Genomic DNA, 18,776 nt, shown 5'->3' with positions numbered 1-18,776 from the left:
AGCGTGCTGCCGGCTCAGCCATCGTGTCCTTCCCTGCCTCTCCTCGAAGCCGTGGGACTGAGCAGCCTGAGCAGCAGCAGTCAAGCACACCATTCAAACATTTGGTCCAAATCCACTCTGGTTTACTGTGTGGGAGCCAGCAAGCTCTGTGATATCTGTAAATTCGGGCTGAGCTTCACCAAATCTATTTGCTCGATCAGATTTATGTAGCAATTCCAGGACGAGGTGAATAATGAAAATGACTCATGAATATTTCATTTTTATAAATCACATAATTCATATCTATTCACAAATATTTGCTTTGCCTTATAAACCGGATGAATAATTTACGGAAATATGCAGCAAATATTTTAAAGAAAATATGAAATTCATCGACTACATTAATCAACAAATATTATTCAACTTATATTGGTTTAGCTTGCTGACAGATAAATTCTCTGTTTACGAGAGGAGCTGGAGGAGCAGGTGACATTTCCCGCATTAAAACACGAGGAGACGAATCTCGTTTCTTCCCACGACAGAGGTATTTTCAACACTTGCCTGCTCAGTCTTGGCCGCAGCGGTCCGAGCTGGAGACCCATCCGTGGCTCTGGAAGCCCCTTCCTGCTCCATGGCTATGTTCTGGGGAGACCAAAGGGCTTCTGGAGTCAGTGCTGGACCCGGACCCTCGGCTTCAGCATCTTCTCACCGGGGCCAACAAAGTCCACAGCCTGGGCAGGCATCCATCATGAAATGTCTTTCCGTACCTCCATCTTCTCGCCGCCTGAGCGGGGAGTACCGGAGTTTCACCAACTACAGCACGCGGTTCTCCAGCTTTTTGTCCCATTCCCTGCTAATACAAACAGCATAAACCCGGACGTTTGGCGGTGGCTGCGGTTCTTTCGTGCCGAGGAAACGGGGCTTTTATCCGTGACAGCACCGAGCGCTCTCCTGCCGTCGCTCCCGGTCGTGTTTTGGAGCCGGTGCCACGTCTCCAGCACGCCAGGCGAGAGGCAAGCCTCCTCGGCCGGCAAAGACACCTGCAGACAACCAGCCGCCTTTCGTCCGCAGATGCGCACGACAAGAATGGAGGCACAAGTGCTCGGAATATGAAAACAGAAAAAAGAAAAAGGGAAGAAGGCATCGCGCCTCGCTTCCCCGCAGCCTCTGCACCGGATCGGCTACGGCTCAGCTGCCATCTGCCTGCGCCGAGCTGGCGTGGCAAAACTTGGTAAGGACACATCTCCTGCTACCGCGTGGCATGGAGGAGCTGCGTCTTCTCACTGAAAAAAGAGAGAGACCTGTTAAAAAAAGGCCTTTGCCCACAGCTGATAGATGAATGCCTACGCTGGGGGCTGAAAACCCAAATGCTTTCCAGTCAGCTCAGCTGCCCTGGGCATGGTCAAGACGAATGAAGCACAGCACTGCCAGATCTGTATTAACAGATGGGCTGTCTGAAGGGAGATGGGCTGGCGGGGATGAAATGAGAGCTTATTGATACCACTTTTACCAAAGAAGTATTTCTATCTAGAGAAAATAACGGTGCCTCAGCTTCTTTTTTTTAATTATTTCCTCACCTTTTTGGTTTTGTTTCGATACCACCACTCAGCTACCCCAGCAGAAGCAATCACTGTAAAGACTTTGTTGGTGGCTAAAAGGAAGACAGAGGAATACCACTTTTTGCATTTCTGTTTTCCACAGCTGGGGCTACACGGCACCGCCATCCCCAGGTCCCTGCCACACTGCTGAGCCGGGGCAGGAGTGTGCATCTACTGGCTTTTCTTGGCTGGCAGCTCTGACAATAAGCAGTAAATAAACTGTTAAGTTTTCTCATTTTACAGTAATTCCCTCATTTATTTAGCTTTTTTTTAAAAATCAGCTGCTTAAACAGAGTATTAAGCAACTGCATTTATCCACCTGTATTTGGATGATAAAGCGATTAATCTGATCTATTTAAACACTGTGATGATTTGGTGACGAGTGCCCCGACGGAGGTCGGGGCTCTGCCGAGCAGCATCCTGCAAAGGGCTCGATCACCCAGGCAGGCTCGAGGGATGCGCGAGGACGGGCACGGCATCCATCTCCTTCTGAAAATGTCACCTTGGCTGCTCCAAATTCCTTCATCAACCAGCTTCATCGCGGGGGCTTGTGCGCTTTTCCTTTTCCGTGCAAGTTTCTGGAAGCAGCGAAGGGGGAGGGAGGGAGGCTGATGTTTTCCCTGGTTCTAAAACGTTTAGCAGTGGTTTGGGATTGCCGCTTGCAGCCCCAGATTCCCAGGCTGGAGCGAACGTTTCGCACCTCTGCTTCACCTCGGATGTTTGGCCCCAGGAACCTCTCCTGGGGATGGAAGGGGAGCGGGTGGACAGGGCTGGGGGCACTTCACATCAACACATCACATCCACGCTGGAGACGCTGCCGAGCGAGACAGCCCGCCGGGCGCGAGGCGGGGAGCGTAGGTTAAAAGGACAGCGTCAGCTCCCGTTTTTGCAACCCGATTATCAAAGGGCAGAGCCAGCGCCTGTGAACTCGCGAGCGAAATTGTGGAGAAACCCGGCTGACGGAGCTGCAGAGGGCAAAGCCACAGCGCTGATGGTGGGGCAGGCATCGAGAGCCCCCTCCGCCGCTTTGAAGGTGGCAATTGTCGCTCCCACGGGGAGCTTAAATGGCTGAGGCACTTGGTGGCCATCCCAGTGCGGGAAAACCAGGTTTCGGTACCTTTCCACATGGGAAACTGGGACCGGCGGAGCAAGAGTCAGGTCTGCCGCTGCCTCTCTTCCTTTGCAACATCGGCACGAGGCGAGGAGGGGACGGGGCAGCTGTGTGATGCCTAAACCGAACGCAGCTTCTTAGAGACCCTCCCAGCCCCATTTAAGGAGGAATTAGGCGCAAACGTTGCGGTTCGAGACGGGTCCCTGAGGAGTGGGGCCGAAGCCGATGCAGACCCTGGCATTCCTGTGTGCCTGTTTCTGCAACCCAAAGCACGACCTAATGTCCCTTTTTAGTATTCCTGCCGTTCGCAGTGTGTCTCCCAAACGATTCATCTGTAACATTTGTAGGCCTATTAAGAGGGAAATACAATTTCATAGTCACAGATAAGAGATTAGACAGATCAATTCCTCCCCGCGAAATGGGCTGAGAAAAAAAACCATTTCCAAATCGTGACGGAGAAGGTTTTTGTTCTCTTGGTTTATCGAGCTGTGGGTCCTGCCACCAACTTTTCTGGTCATGTTCTCATTAGGAGAGCAAGATGTTCATGGGCTAAACGTTAAGATAGCCAGTGGGGCAGCTGAGGGACCTGACATTTGGGGTTCTTTTGGGGGCCAGACAGGCTGAGCCCCCCCCCTTGGCAGCCAGCCGTCCCGTGCTTTGGGACAGCCTTCTGCAGAGCAGCTTTCTCCCTCATCCCCTTTCCCATCTCTGGGGTTTGATCCAGGAGCATTTCCCCCAGGAGGGATACGGCCGCCCGGCGCAGCCCGCATCGGCGGCAGGGAGCACACGGTGTGCCGGCACGGAGCACGTGGTGTGCCGGTGTGCCACGGCGGGGAGCCGAGGGGACTGTTACGGTACAGCATGACATGCTGTGCTAGGCTGTAAGAAGAGAGGCTGTCAAAACATTTAGCGGCGGAGTTAAACTGAAACTACTACATCCGCAGATGGGGAATTCTGCACAATGGCTCTCAGAAAAACTCAAATGCTTGTGAAAAATGCGGGCGCAGAGACGGGCAGAGCCATTTCCCCGTGTGTGCCCGGCCCTGACCCACGGCTAGCAGGAGGCACTTGCTCTCCCGAGATGCTCGGCTCAAGGTGTAGAAACACATCCATTTCTTCAGGTCAGGCAGACGTCAAAGCAGCTTACGCACAAATCTGTCAAAGGCGATGGGCTTGGCGAGCCGGTTGCATGGTCCCAGAACGCACAGAAAACCTTCGGCTGCTCCTGGCACCATCGACAAAGGGCATCACCGACAACCACCGCAGCGGCCAGGGGAGTGGGTGCCGCAGGAGCGAAGGGGGGAAAGCAGAGCTGGTCTGGAAAGGCTGGGAAAATGGCAGGGATGCTGCTGAGACAGTGAGAGGGCACCGTTCCCCCGTGCCTCTTTCGGGAGGACCGGAGTCAACCCGTTGCCTGTTCGCTCCTCAAACCTGCACACGGCAGCTCCGTGCCAGAGAACCCTGAATTATTTATAGCCTGTTATCATCCCCTAGGTATTATTTGTGTAATCATTAGTTTCTGTAAAGTGTATGAAAGAAGCTGTAAAATATCAAGCATCTCCTCACTTCAACTGGGAGCTGATTATTTTCCTGCCTGATTTACCAAGCTCTGTCTCAGCAACTTAACCCTTTGTGACTGCCGGAGGACCACGAGCGCTTCGGTGTGCTGTCAGCCCGCACTCGCTCCTCCAGGTGAGGCCTCGGCTCCTCATCCCCACGGGAAAGGCGGCGTGGGAGCCGAGCACCAGCTGTGGGCATCGCAGGAGAGGAGAAGAGAGCGCTGGATTGTTCGCTCCCGAGCTGGAAGCTTTTGTCCTAACAGGAGGAGCTCTTGACTGGAAAGCGGTGGCTCTTCTCCGGATAAATACAGTTTCAAACCCATGATTTATTCAACAGTTTAATGAATTCAGTGCCTTTTAAATGTGACAGTGGGTAAAATGCATCGGCCTTCTGCAGGCTTAAATGTCGCCTGTAAAGATCAGGCTTTCTCTTCCCTCCCCAGCACTCGTGGGCCATCCTTTAATTTACTGCGGGATTTTAGATGGGCTTGGGGCAGCAGGGCTGGCACGGCTGTGGGGACACAGCAGCCCCACATCCCCGCGTCCCTGCATCCCCAGGCACTGCCCAAGCCCAACAAAGGGGAAGAGAAATGAGGGGAGAAGGGCTCGGGGTGAGGAAAGCAGAGCCCACGAGGCTCAGCAGGCTGCCCAAGAGACGAATGCCTTGTAGGGGGTTCCAGATGATGGTAATGTGTTTCTTTTCACGCTCAAGTCAGCAAAACAAAACAGAATTACACTTCAATGTAAATTTAGAGCCAACCAAAATATAAAACAGAAATGACAAAGCTGACTAGAAAATAGCCCTCAAATTCACTTAAGGCAGACACAACAAGAGGCTCGGACAAGGCTTGAGAAATTAGTCTAGAAAACAAGCACTTCAGAAACCAAATAAACTGTTCTGAGGACACAAAAAAATTACCCTGAGCAAGCTCGTATCGACTGCAGGCACTGAACCAAACTAATAACACGCACACCCTCACGCCGGCGGTGCCTGCTCTGCACCCACCATCCTCGGCAGCTGCCCCCCCCCCCCAAGGTCCTGCCGCATCATTGCCGCGCTGCCCCGGTCCCAACCCTCACGCTGGCATGAAGAGGGGAGAGCAAACCACCATTTCACCGTATTTCTCCAATCCTTTCCGCCCACACGCTCCGGGATAGAAAGAAAAGGCCTTCGCCTGCAGGAAATTCATCACAGAAAGTCTCCCCCCCACCCCGACCCAAGCGGGTGCATCGCAGGGACCCCTCGCTATTTCTGGAGGTTAAGTGCACTGGGACAAGCAAAAGGCAGCATGGAGGTCAGTATGGCCGGGCAGACTCGGAAAATGCACCCAACACCCGGGCAGCGCAAGCCTGGGCAAACTCCTTAAGAAATTAATTACCTGGAAGGATAACCGGGAGCTGCAGGTCGAGCAGATTTGGCGAGTTTACGAGAGAGCCCGAGGAGCGAGGATGCACCGGGAGCAGGAGATAAGGCTGCTGCTGTGGGGAATCCAGATGCACCTGTCTTCTTTGGGAGGGAGCAGCCTAAAATCAAAGGAAAAAACAGATAACAGCAGAAGGAGAAAGGCAGAAGGGCAAGTGAGGGAGAAAGCAAACAGAAACAGAAAATACAGAGGAAACTGTAGAAACGGCAGTATAAACACAATCAGTCATTACCCAGAGCGTGCACGTGAAGCTAATAAAGCAGAGAAGAGTCATTACCTCTGGCATTGCCCAACACTGCAGTCTGGGGCAGTATTTCCCGCACAGGTACCATTCCCACAGAGGCTTTTATGTTTTCCTCCTTCAAACACCATCTTTCTCCTTCTCTCCCTGCCAGGCTTGACGCTGGCATTTTTGCGAGGATGATTTTTCTTCTGCCGCCTGTTTGGCTCGGCTCGCGTCGCCACCATTTCTCATGCCAATCCCCCCCTGACTTTTTGCGAGGGGCACTGCACTCAACTGCACAAGGCTGGAAATAGATAAAAAGATTGGTCTTCCTTTAAAATTGTTTAACTGATGCAATTACTGCCCGGAATAATCAGAAACTTCTTTTAGGAGACCCCCAAGTGCCATTGCAGCAGAGGACCACAAGTCCAGTGCCGCAAGTCCCGTAGCAGAAGATGCTTGGACCGTATTTTTGGCTGTTTGCTCCCCTTTCCCTTCTGCTGCTGCTGCCTCAGTTGGCTCTGAGGGGAAGCAGCCATCCCATGGCTGATCGCCCAAACCAGCTGCCAGTCATGACCCCCACGCTATTTTCAGTGCTGGTGGGAAGCAAACAGCAGCCATCGGCCACAGCAGGACCACGAGCTGCCCCAGGCACTGAAAGAGAAAACGCGATATTTCACGGAAAAATCACTGTTCCTAAAAATTTCCAATTACGATCCTACTCTGGGCTTGACAAGCAAAAGGACTGGGAAAGCAGAGCAGCAGCAATTGGCTGTATGTTAATTAGCCGGCCTTATCTCGGGAATATATTAGCCCTGACTGCGCTCGCAGCATTGGAACGAACCCTGCAGCCGAGAGCCTGCCCGGCTGGGAGCAGGGTCGGGGCTGCAGAGCCGTGCCGGACACGCTGGTTCCCCCATGTGCTAACCTAAGCAAAATAGTTTAAAACAACCCCCCATCTAACCAAAGACTTTCTTTGGGCCAGCAGATAAAAACAGGTGATGACAGATACAGGCGACAAAAGTGCAACTGGAAATTTGAGCGGCTGCCGAATACCGATGGGGCTGCAGGAAGGCCAACGTTTCCCAAACGGGAAAATATTGCTGCATGGCCGATGAGCTCCAGCCACCTTCCCGGGGCGGCCGTCGGTTATCCGAGGGCTATGGGCAGGAGCCCGGCCGTCCCCGCGCATCGCCCAGCCGGCTGGGAACCTGCCTCCTCGCTCACAGCTCCCGAAACGAGCCTGCACCTCCCGCGGAGAAACGAGGAGCCTTTGGAAACTCAAAAGACAAGGTACCCAGGAGGAAAACTCTCAAGCCTCTGCACAGACAGGTTTCGGTGAGGGTAGCAAGCGGGGGGAACGGCATGCCGTGTAAACGCCTCTGTTGCCGGCATTGCAGACCTGGCTGAAAGGAAAAACCGTGCAAAACCAAAACCAGTCGCCTCATCTCCTGGAAGGCGATATGTCTGTACGTACCTCGTTACGTCGACCCGCACAGCAGAGGTTTGTTTCCCGCAGCGGGCAGGGAGGGGATGCCCTTTGCCTGCTGGGCATCGCTTCTCCCGGGAAGCGCGTCAGCATCGCCTGGCCGGCCGGCTGAGAAACTGCCCTGCCAAAAGCAGCAGCTGGTACACAGTAAAAAAATGAGGGCGGGTGGAAAAAAAGTTTTCCTTTCAGATCATTGAACTGACTGTAGTAAAAACTTCACATTTAATATGCATGACCCCCTCCATGCACTCCACTCTAATAAACTGGTGGAACATCTTGCACAGCTAAATCATTAGGGGGTGGATGAAACACCAGGGGCCAGTTGTAAATGCAAGGGAAAAAAAATTAAGCCAGGCACATAAAATATGAACCAATTTTTTCATCTTGGCTAATAGATTTTAAATGGGAAATCTGATCATGGATAAGCAGCGAGAATATGAAAAATTCAGGTGTTGCTAGGGCCCTACCTGGATCTGTAAGGGAAGGGCAAAGTGTGATGAACGCTCCCAGGAACGCGATCGGGGGCACGAGCCTTTATTAGCTGCTACATTAAAAATCTGCTGCTGAACATCATGCTTTTTCGAGCTCTCGTTTAAAGGTGTGTTGTAGCTTGCTGCTTCCTAATTACCTTGTATGTTCTGCATAATTTTTGTTTTAATTTCAGATGGGAAAACACCATAAACTCACTAATTAATTACTTTTTAACCCCGGTGTATCAGCTGAAGCACACGCTTCGCCGTGCAACCTCTCCTCTCCACGGCACTCCATGGGAAATCATCCTCTGAGCCGACCTCTGGGGCAGCCTCCAGTGGAGCAGCTGAGTTTGCAGCGGATTTCACTGAAACCCCTGGAAAACAAAGGAAGGAGAGAACAAGGAGCTGGGTAACCTGATTTTTGGCTACGGAAGCAGCCGCTCACCAAATCCGGCCCCAATGGAGGCTGCCTGGGAGCAGAAACTGCTGTGGAGGTGACATTAACTGGAGATTGATGGACATCGTATTTCAAAAGCCTATAAGCTGCTGAAGAGAAAATGTTTAGAGAATCTAAAGCAGCTAGAAGTACCAACCGGGGGTGCAGGGGGGGTACAAATCCTAAAATAAGGTGGCACTGACAAAACGAGTGCCAGCTCCCTGGCTGGCCCCAGAGCTGGCTCCCAAACCCACCATCCTGGGTCTCGTTCCTGAAGTTTCCAGAAACTGCTGTGGGTTTTGACAGCCAGCCCTTCTCTCCCTGCTCCTCCTAATTTTCTTGCCGTCTCCTTTCTCCTTGAAAACATCTAGCTCAGGAGTACTTGATTCCATTGCGGTCACCTCCAATAATCTTTTAGGTTAAAGGCAAGGCAGACTGATGAACCTAGGGGGGAAAAAACCCAAAATGAAAATTTGGACTATCTGGGCAGGTGAATGACTTGCTTCTTGGCACACCAAACTGGAAATGAATGATTTTTTTCCTTTGTTTTTATGAATCATGCATGTTTCCATCAACTTAAAAAGCAAATGGGCAAATGTCAATGTTAGGATTTTTAAATGGGAACACACTGATGCGAAAACAAATAGAGGTTTAATTTCCTTCCCTTTAATTCCTGGTGAATGCATGTTAATGAGAAGGTGGGGAGCCCAACTCTGTTGACAGAAGCAGGGGTAACGAGACACACGTCTGGACTGGTGACAAGGAAGGGGAGCGCGAGCGCAGCCTGGCACGGGCTGTCCGACAGCCGCCGTCCCTATCCTGCCCCATGCACGAGGGACGCAGCAAAGCTCTGGGGGGGGATGTCCGGGTGACCCCCCAAGAAGTGTGGGGTGAGGGTGACACACGGAGTGGGATGGCAGAGCGGGGCTGGGGTCCCTCCCGGTGCCCACCGCGCCACGTGCTGCCAGAGCCCCCAGTAAGCTGTTTACGCCTCTCACGCTCCATCAATCATTTTTTCATAGAGTTGGAAGATTATAGCTTCTTATACACTACCTCCAGTCCAGCTTGTCACAGGAAAACTCTGGGGAGAAATTCGTGGAGATGTATTAAAGCCATCTAACGCTTTCTCCATGGCAACTGGGACCGGTGCAAATCCCATCAGCCCTGCCTGGAGCAGGATGAGAGCTCCTCCGCAGTTCTTCCAGGCGCCCAGATAACGGCAGACAGAGGGGAAACGTCTTCATTAGCTCAAGATGCCTCCCAACTATAACACACAATAACGCTTGATTAACGCCGAAGCGTTTATTACTTGTGAAATACATTCGACTGAGGCTCCTCGGCAACTCGCACTTGCCCTGGCCTTTTCCTACCTTGTCTGAGCGATCTTACATCAACGCGCATCCATCCGAGTGCTCGAGCAGATGGGGAAAGAGAAGTGATGCGGTTGGGCAGAGCGCAACCGCAGCTGCACGCAGGACAGCACTAAATCGCCTGCCAAAGATCAAATGAGAGCATGTTTATAACAACACGTAATTAATAACACTACTACTAGTTTCGAAAGTCTTGATCTTTGTTTATTGTGTTGTCCTCGGTGTGGTCAGGAGCCTCCGGACGACGCGGGAGAGGGAGCTCCTGCTGCAAAGAGCAGATTCCAAGCATTTAATACCAAAAGTTACAGCCACGGCATACGCTGGAAGGTCTTTAAAAATAGCTCGAGGTCTGTGTGCGCACAGACATTGCGAGCGAGAGGGATGTCCTACATTTCCTGGCTCGCTTAATCCCTCCGACTGATGACAAAATCCCCGCTCATCCTCCTGGTAGGTGAGCTCCCCGTTCCATCTCGGAGAAGAACGCTTCCCATAACTAAGGGCTTCACCTTCCCCAGCAGCCGCAGGGTCCGGGGGGCACCTTGGGCCATTTTTGGCAGATGCAGCGCCTTCCCCAGAGCAGGGCATCTCCCGGGGTGCAGGAGCCGGCCGGGCACTCACCGGAGCGGGTTCAGCCGCGGTGGCGCGCAGATCTCTGCAGGGAACTGTGCCGAGCTGGGTGGCAACCTCGGTGTGCCGCTGCATCGGCCGTGCTGCCCACACGAAGCCAAAGGGGGCTGAAGGCGTGAGGAGCGGGGCTTCGCTGATGCTGTCTGGCCAAAAGCCTTGCTCTCCGAGGAAAAAAAACTTGTTTGAACCACAGGAGCAAATTTGCAATTTTATTTCAACTCAACCTACCACCAAACTGCGAGTGAGCCAAACCCTTTGAAGTCTGCCATGTCCAATCCATTATTAATCCCTGTAAATCTGGTATAATCTCTACAAGCATATTCCACTCCCTACAAATAGGCTGGTGCCAACTTGCTCTAATAAATCCTGCGTCAGGGCAGCTATTGTGTCTTCTCTTCATGCAGCATTTCCCAGCAGAAATATTTAGACAATAACAGTCTCTATTTGGTGCAGTCACTTTTGTTTTAGAAGACTACAGCCTAACGTGTAACAGATTTAGAGCTTACAGAAAGGCTTGGATTTATGGCACACTTTCTTTCCAATGCTTTTTTGTTTCTAATAATCCCTGTGAGGCATTAAATGTCTCCGTTTGGGTTCCTAACTTCAGGCCAAAGCAAGAAAACTACATTCTTCTTCCTGCCCAAAACTTTGGGGCAAATTCTGAAAGTTCTACTGAGGAGCATTGCTAAAAAAGCAATCTAGCATCACTTCCCCACAGACGAGAAACTACTTGCCGATTTCTCTAGAGCTGGGACGGTCTGTGAAAAAAGGGGAAGAACACGCGTGCACGAGGAGTGCTCTTCATGCAGCAAGGACTTTCACAGGCCAGTATATGGCAGAGTTAATGAAAATTGGTGAATTACCTCCTGCTACCTTTGTGAAGCAGACCTGGAGGACAACGGTAAGGTTTTACAAATCTTTCCCCTGCAATGAGTTTTTCACACAGTCTACAAGGAAAACATTTGCTGGTCGGTGCTTGGGAGGAAAGGCAATGCTGCCACAGGTAAAGGGAGCACCAGCTGCAGAAGTGGCCCATCATATCAACCACCTTTGCAATGAAAGGCTTAAAGCCACAGAAAATGACCCCGGAAACTCCAGAAATACCCACTAGGACCAGTATTTTACTTGTATGCAGTCACACTCTTAGTCGGCCACAGCCAAGTGGCATGGCTACCTGCAGCAGCAGGTGATGCTCAAAGGCAAGGCAAGACTCAGCTTTCGGATGGATTGGTTCCCCACAGGCAAGAGAGGCCAAGGAGCCAAAAATCCCAAAGCGAGAACAAGCAAAAAAATTCAACCCCAAAATACACACTGGCCAGAAAGAATCAAACACAAGGGTAAGAAAACTGACCCCCAAATTGTACAGGGGGACGTGCAAATGAAGGAGGTTTATACCATGAGCTGCTACCCAATGCCATATATAAGCAGCAGCTGCATATATAAACAAATGCTGGAGAATTATCAACTCTTACTGAGCTCACAATCTATACCAGACAGCCTCCTCATTCATGTGAGCACCTGGCGATGTTTGTTTTGAACAAAGCCCACAAGCCAAGCCAGTCTCCCAGAGGAACCGGGAAGCTCCGAGGTTTGACAAGACTCTGACACTTCCCAGACACGTGAAACTTTTCCGGCAAGAGTTTGTGGCTTCGAGCATGTCAGCCTCCTGTGGATGCCAGTGCCAGGAGCCCTTCTCTCCACACTGGCAAATACTGGCACCGAACAGCTCCGGGCAGCACAGCTGCCAAGGAGTGGGGAAGGAGCCCGGGCTGCTTCCGCAGGATGCTCCGGGTGATTCCTGGAACCGCTGCCCAGGGGCACAGCAGCCGGCCCTGGGGATGCTCGGTCCTGCTGTAACTCGTTGGGCCGGCTGCCAGCCTGGGTCTTTACGGAAGGGTTTCAGAAGCAAGATGCTAAGATCCTCCCCTGCTCACCAGCCGCCTCCATCGCGGATCCTGAGCAGCGCTCTCAACAGGGACGGCGTTGGCCCTTGGCTGAGGATGCTCGCCGTGCGCCTCCTCGACGTGAGCACAACCGACCGGGAGAAGGAGCTGTGAAGGCTGTTAGTCCAAACGACAGCTTGTTTTCTCTCTCGCTGACAAACGAGTCGGAGCTCCAAAAGCAATTTAGCCTGGGAGTAAACATCCAAGTACCCACTGCTAGGGCTGAGGCACTAAATGAGCTAAGCAGAGGGAGGCTGCAGCGAACTCAGCTTCCAGGCACTTGGTTTTCACTTGACTTCCTCAGCTGGCAGCTCACAGCGGACTAAACGCTCTCCAAGAGGAGCAGCTATTTCCTACCCCTGCCAAGGACTCCGGCCAGAAAACGCTTTTTTCCTCCCCTGACGCTGCTCATTAATTTTGTTTGTTTGTTTTCTTTTTTTTAAAGCTTTTGCTGGTTCCCTAATTAGGATGCGATTAAAAAAAGAAAAGAAGGAAAACTCGAGGTACAGGGAATTCAGCCAGATCCCTAGCGTGGGCAGCAGCAATTGCCGAGACACCCAAACCCCTTTTTAGTGACGGCGCGGGCGGCCAGGCCACCACACCTTCCCCTTCCTCCTCCGCCCGCCAACATAACTCATTTAGTGCCTTGCCCGTGTTGATAAACCGGCAATAAAAATGCACAGGGAACTGAAGTCAGATCGATTTATTTCAATATTTCTGACACAGTTGCCGCAGAAGCCAAGAGCTGGGGAACCAACAACACAATTTCCTACCAGAGAAGTGGTGAGACATCTGGCATAAATTACGCTTAAATGTCACTTAGATAATGAGGCTGCATCCATGAAGATTCATCTCCACTTTTCTCACATTGAAAAACGCTCCGAGACAGCGATCTGACACAGGAGCTGTCACGGCACAACCTTTCCGATAGGATCAGACCTCACCAGAGGGTGTTTCCCTCCACCGATGCTGCAGGGATGGAGCTGGGGTACCTCACCTCCCGAGCTGCGCTTTCCTCCCACATTCCCCCGTCCCTGCAGCTCTAAGGTCAGAGCACAGGTCTAACAACTGAAAATCAGAATATTAATGTTCACCTTTTGGGGGGTGGTTGGATACGCCACTTCCAATGAAGAACAGTATTAATTTCAGTGTGTATGAGAGACATCCGAGGCAGTTTCCATCGTTGGCAGGGAGAAGTGGGGGAGCTGGTGTGAGCTGTCTGCTGGGACCCAGGAGCAAAGAGTATATTTTTCTTTTTGCATTTACAAAAATAAAATGACACCTCACACGCCTGCTCGCTCTGAGTGGTTTTCTAGCTGGAGTTCATAACCTCTACCCACTTCCCTATATTTAAAGCCCCTCTGAAAGCGTGTTTGGAGCAGGGATTTTGGTAAATAGACTGCCAGGGGCATTCCCTTCAGTTCCTTACAAGGCATGGGCACGACCCACGGGATCAGATTTTCTAATGGTTCAAATCAGGCTTCACTGTAGCACGTTGAGCGAAGTGACAACTAATTGCATCTCTTGGGGCTCCCACCACTTCCCAGCCCTACGACCTGATTACAAGCAGCTCATTAGTTTGCCTCTGACAGGCCAGTACCTCTGTGCGGGACCAGCCAGCTGGGAGCGGGGACACGGCGTTTCACGTCCCCCCCATGCACTCCCCTTCTCTTTGCCCCGTGCGAGTTCACCGAGCTCTCCGAGCCCCCGGGCAGAGGCACAGGTGGATGTTTGGCCAGGTTTGAGAGCCCCAGCCATACTTTAGGGTCTGGGGGTTGGTTAAGACTTGCAAACCGGCCACGTGTCACTTGGGGCTGGACAAGGACCCCCAGGGACCCCCAGCCTCACCCCTGCCGGGGTGGGCTGTGACCCCCCAGGACGGTGGGGAGAAGCGGGCTCCCTTCGCCCGGGGGGGTGCCGCTTCGCAAGGGCATGCACCAGATCTTTCTTGGCACTTCATAAAAAGCTCCGTGCAGAAGGAAATTAAAGGAAGGCTCCGAGCAGGGGCTGCGTAACGACGCAAGATTGGCTGCAGTAACCAGCTTTTCCAAAAATATCTTTCCTCTGTCGGAGACGGTCTATTTTTAGAGCTACGAAGCATCACACTGACAAGCGGCGGGGGTCAAAGCTTACCTTTAAACTTCTGAAATTCCTTTGCCCTTGTGCGAGCACCTTGGTTTTTCAGCCGGCTATCAAACGTAACGAGACGCAGTACTTCCAGCGAGCACGGCCAGCGAGCCCCGGCTCCCAGCTTCCCCCAGAGCTTCGATGCCCGGGAGCCACGCGGGCAGGGTCAGCTCAGACATGACCACACACCATCCATCTAACAGGCTGCTTACTTCTTTACCCTGAGCACCTGACACATGTCTATGAAAACGATCTGTAATTTAGAAACCCACAATGAGATCTCCAGGTGGGGTAATTGCTGTTCTGTGACTTTTGTATAGGAGATACATGTGCTCAGGCAAATAAGGAACTCCCTAGATGTCTGGATCCTTTTCCCCTGCTCCAACAGACAGGGCAGATTAGGGCAGGTTAATTAAATTATCACAAATCTGAGAGCTGCTCCACAGCAATAGAAATAGGGGAGACCCCAGTCAGAGCTGTAGGACTGCCGTGTCTGCACAGACAGCAAACCGAGCACATACCGTGTAAAATTAAAAATCCAGCCGTTCTATTGCTAGGAATAAAAGCCATCATTTGCATGTTAAAACACCTCAGCTTACAGCAGCAATTTCTCTCTTTTTAGCTCTCTCGGTTTACGCAGTTTCCAGGATGAATAACGCAATGAAATTCCTCATCGGCGATACGCATTCAAAAATGTGATAGGACTTCTTTTCCCCCTAAACCTACACATCTTCTGCAAGAAGTCTTTCCAGCGAGATGTCTAAATACCTGCTGCCAACAGCTTCTGCTAGCAGCTTTTAAAAAAAAACTTTTTAACTGTGAAGGTTCAGGAGGAAACACCTGCCTGTGGCAATAAACCCGCTGGGCTGGGGGCAGCTGCCTCCAGAGGGTCCCTGCCCTGCCTGGCCAGGGCCCAGTGAGCCTCCGCAGCAGGTTTTAATATTTAAAGTGCAAAGAAGTCACATCCACTCTGCTTGTTGTGTTCATACCGATCAATAAAATAATGAGAAGGTGCTGTCCTGACCGATACAGAATCCTGTTTCCCCGGCAGCGATCACCAGGGCATCAGAAAGCCTGCCTACCTGTCCCCATTTATGCTAATGGCATTTATATGTCTCTAATAACACCTCCAATAATTTTTCCATTGCTCAGATTACTGCCCAACAGCTTTCCTGTTTGCCCGAATTAAAACAATCTCTGCAGACTTCTGTTAACAAGATCTTGCATCGCTTCCTTTAGGAATAAGCAAATTAGCTCATGGGGGAAAAAACATAGCCATCAACCTGGTTCTGAAGTCTGGAAGCAGATTATATTAAATTTGAATAATCTAGGTTATATTTAATTTTAAAACGTGCTCTTGTCTGAAGAGGAAAGAGAATTAGAGTGCAAACTAATTGATCAGCCCCCAGCACGGGGCTGCCTTGCAGAGCCAGGCTTGCCTGGTGCCTCTGCAATAGAGCACCAGCCAAACCCAGCCGAGATGCGATGGCATGCCCGGCCCAACGCCCGCCGTGCCTCTGCCCACCATTTCGTGCTTTGCTCACCGGTTCTGCCGCTTCCTGACCCGCTCCTGTCTTTTCCCAAGCTGCCTTCCCCGAGGAGAAGCCCGGGCCGGGCAGCGATGTCCCCAAGGGCTGTGACGTTCCTGCTGGCGGGACGAGCAGCACACGCAACGGGAAGGACAGGGTTTGCCGAGAGGAGGAACCCCAAAGAGCCGCCCCGTTATCACTCACTTTGGGAGATATTCCTGCCTTTCTCCTCTAACGCCAACTCCAGACAGAATCAGAGGGAAATGCAGCTTTCCCTGGGCTTGTAGGTTTTGCCCCTGAGAAAGAGCACGGCTTTTCTGCTCTGGAACAACACAGACAGAGGCCATAAAGGCACTAAGAAGCACCTTGCCCTCTGATGAGGTAATTTATAGCTTCACCCACTGCCATCAGAGCAGTTTCTTCTGCAGCTGAGTTTAATTTCCCAAGCGAGCCCCTCACCCAGCCCCAGCTGATCCCTCTCCCCAGCTGGGGAATGGGCACCCTGCCTGCTGCCGGGGGATGGAGGCTTGGGCTGGGCGGGGGTCCTTCTACATGTCGAGGAATCCATGTATACAATTACACGGAATATTTTGCTTTCCACGTCCACTAACACATAAGTAATCTGTTTGTAAGTAACGCACATAATCAGCTTAATGTAAGTAAAGTAGCTCCCCTTATTTGCATTTGCAAGTGTTTATTAGTTTTTACTTTTATTACACACAAACCTTCCACCAAGCTCAAGCAAAACGCCTCGCTGGATTCCATTCACCCCGAATCCCCGCGTGCCGTGCACCTATTTGCAGGTGTGTACCTCAATTCTGGCACGGGTTGTAACGATGCGCAAAATTTTCCTGCAAGCGGCACCACAATGGGTATTGAGAGAAATTATGTCATTCCCATTGCCTCCAAAGTGAATGCGGCGCGCTTGTGATACAGCGGGACCTGACCGAGGCTCCCACCCACACCCAACAGCATGAAACAGTTAACGCCGATAACACAGCACATGTAACAGCACATAACAGAGCTCGGGATGTTTGGGAACTGCAGTTAAAGTGAGAAACTCCATTTACAAGAGGTTCGAGGCGGGCGCTGGCAGCCCAGCCGGCGGTGCCGGCTGCTCCGGCACGCCAGCGCTGCTCAAAGAACATGCATTTTCTACCAATGCAAATTGTTCGCTTGCATTAGAAAATAAAATTATTTCCATTTATACATGTTTAATGAGAATTTCAAGAGCGTATAATGCAGCTAATGCTTCCAGGGTGTGAGCAGGCGTTTGGAGCTGGAGATGAAGAGGTCTGGTGCGCTGCAGGATCCTGGCCCCGCAGCCGGCCTCTCCACCATCACCTCCCGGAGCTTGGCACCCAAAGGTCCTTGCTTAAGATGTGAAACGCATCTTGGTCCCTCGGCTCCCCATGCCTGGCCGCCCCTGGCAGCAAACGGGTGAGACGGCCCAAGCTACGAGACTGCAACTCGCTCATTAACAAGCTGTTAAATAATTAATAAGTTTACATATAATTGCTTCTGTGTACATAATCTTGCATTTTTCAGAAAACTATCATCAATTTTCAGTTAGTTCCACTCGAGGAAACAAGGGCTAATGCTTTCATTTGAGCAGATGAATATTTATAACGTGCTTGTTCTGTCTGGGGCTGGGGAAAACCGGATTGTTTGGCTTCCCAGTGCGCAAAAGGTGGGCGGTGGGAACCGCGCGTCCTCGGCTGTCGCCGGTGCCCATCGGCCGCTCCAGACCTCCCACCCTGGCTAATTGGTCTCTGAAGAGCCTGAAAGTTTGGCGAGCTTTGGGCTGGCGAGCGGGTCACGGGGATCGGCTCGCTGCTCTGAAACGGCGCCGGGACTTGGTCCCCTGCTGCCGGGAGCACCCGTCACAGCACTTATGATTGATCTATTATTGATCTGTTATTCCATCTCCCCAGGACGGGGACGGGCCAAGCAGAGGTGGGGAGAAACACGTAGGGAGGACGCTGGCACGAGGCGACGCACGTCCCCTGCCGCAGCGCTGGCGCGAGGCGAAGTTCTCCTTTGCTCCAGTTCTCCTGAGCCTCGTGCTTTCCCCGCTGCCCGTAACTCATCCTCCAAAACCCATTATCATCATTTAAACTGAAAACGGCCCCAGTTTGATAGGAGAGAATGCCTAAACGCGTTCAGACAAAATGCCTGTAATCACCGTACGTGCCGTCGCCATAAACATGCGATCGGGGCCGCATAAAACCCGCCAAGGACTTCCCTGTCCCGCAGGCAAAGTAAACGCGACGCGGTGGCTGAGCATGCACGCTGCCCACCTCGGCAGCGCGGAATTTTGGCTGCTGCAGCGGTGGGGTGCTGCAAGGTCTCCCGGTGCCTGAATTACTGCTGAAATGAGCCATCGAAGGGGCTGCTGGAGTTTTTCGGGTGTGAAGAGCCATCAAACAGGAGGGTTTCAGAAAAGCGTCACTCCCGCGGGAGCGGCGGAGGGGGCCGGCTCCATTGCGGGGTGCGCTCCGTGCCCTTGGAATGACGTGACGCGGCGCCACAGCAGCTCGATGCCAAAGCAACCCGAGCTGAACAGGAACCTTTTGATCTCAAAATATTCCTCCCTTCGTTTTATGCCATGGCTCTGCGGCATGCGGCTCCTCAGCTTCTATGCTGTAAGAAGTCCTTCGTCAGCCTCGGCTTGCTGTGGAAACCAAATATTTTGACTTTGCTGTTTATTCCCGTTTTTTTAAAGTGTGTTCTGAGTGAATAATAAATATCGTTTTTAAGGCAGCTGGTGCTTCTTCCTCTAACGCACAAGGTGAGGTAGAAACAAACATATTTGCTTTCACTCCGTCTATTTATGCGGTAATAGGATCTTTGGTTTTAATGGCAAAAAAATGTAATTACCGCACATG

General features: G+C 51.8%; 1 long non-coding RNA gene across 1 annotated transcript; it reads right to left on the bottom strand.

Annotated features, from left to right (window-relative positions):
• Positions 1-1,488: 1,488 nt before the first annotated feature.
• Positions 1,489-13,341, bottom strand: LOC138685226 (uncharacterized). The gene is made up of 7 exons (XR_011324520.1): positions 10,281-13,341; positions 9,663-9,783; positions 9,346-9,556; positions 8,082-8,736; positions 5,949-7,520; positions 5,627-5,771; positions 1,489-1,630 (listed from the first exon to the last, which is right to left on the bottom strand). It is a non-coding gene; the product is annotated as an uncharacterized lncRNA (long non-coding RNA).
• Positions 13,342-18,776: the final 5,435 nt, after the last annotated feature.

The sequence above is a fragment of the Haliaeetus albicilla genome, chromosome 4 (genome assembly GCF_947461875.1).
Source record: "Haliaeetus albicilla chromosome 4, bHalAlb1.1, whole genome shotgun sequence".
Taxonomy (NCBI): domain Eukaryota; kingdom Metazoa; phylum Chordata; class Aves; order Accipitriformes; family Accipitridae; genus Haliaeetus; species Haliaeetus albicilla.
This window is presented reverse-complemented; position numbering and strand designations above follow the sequence as displayed.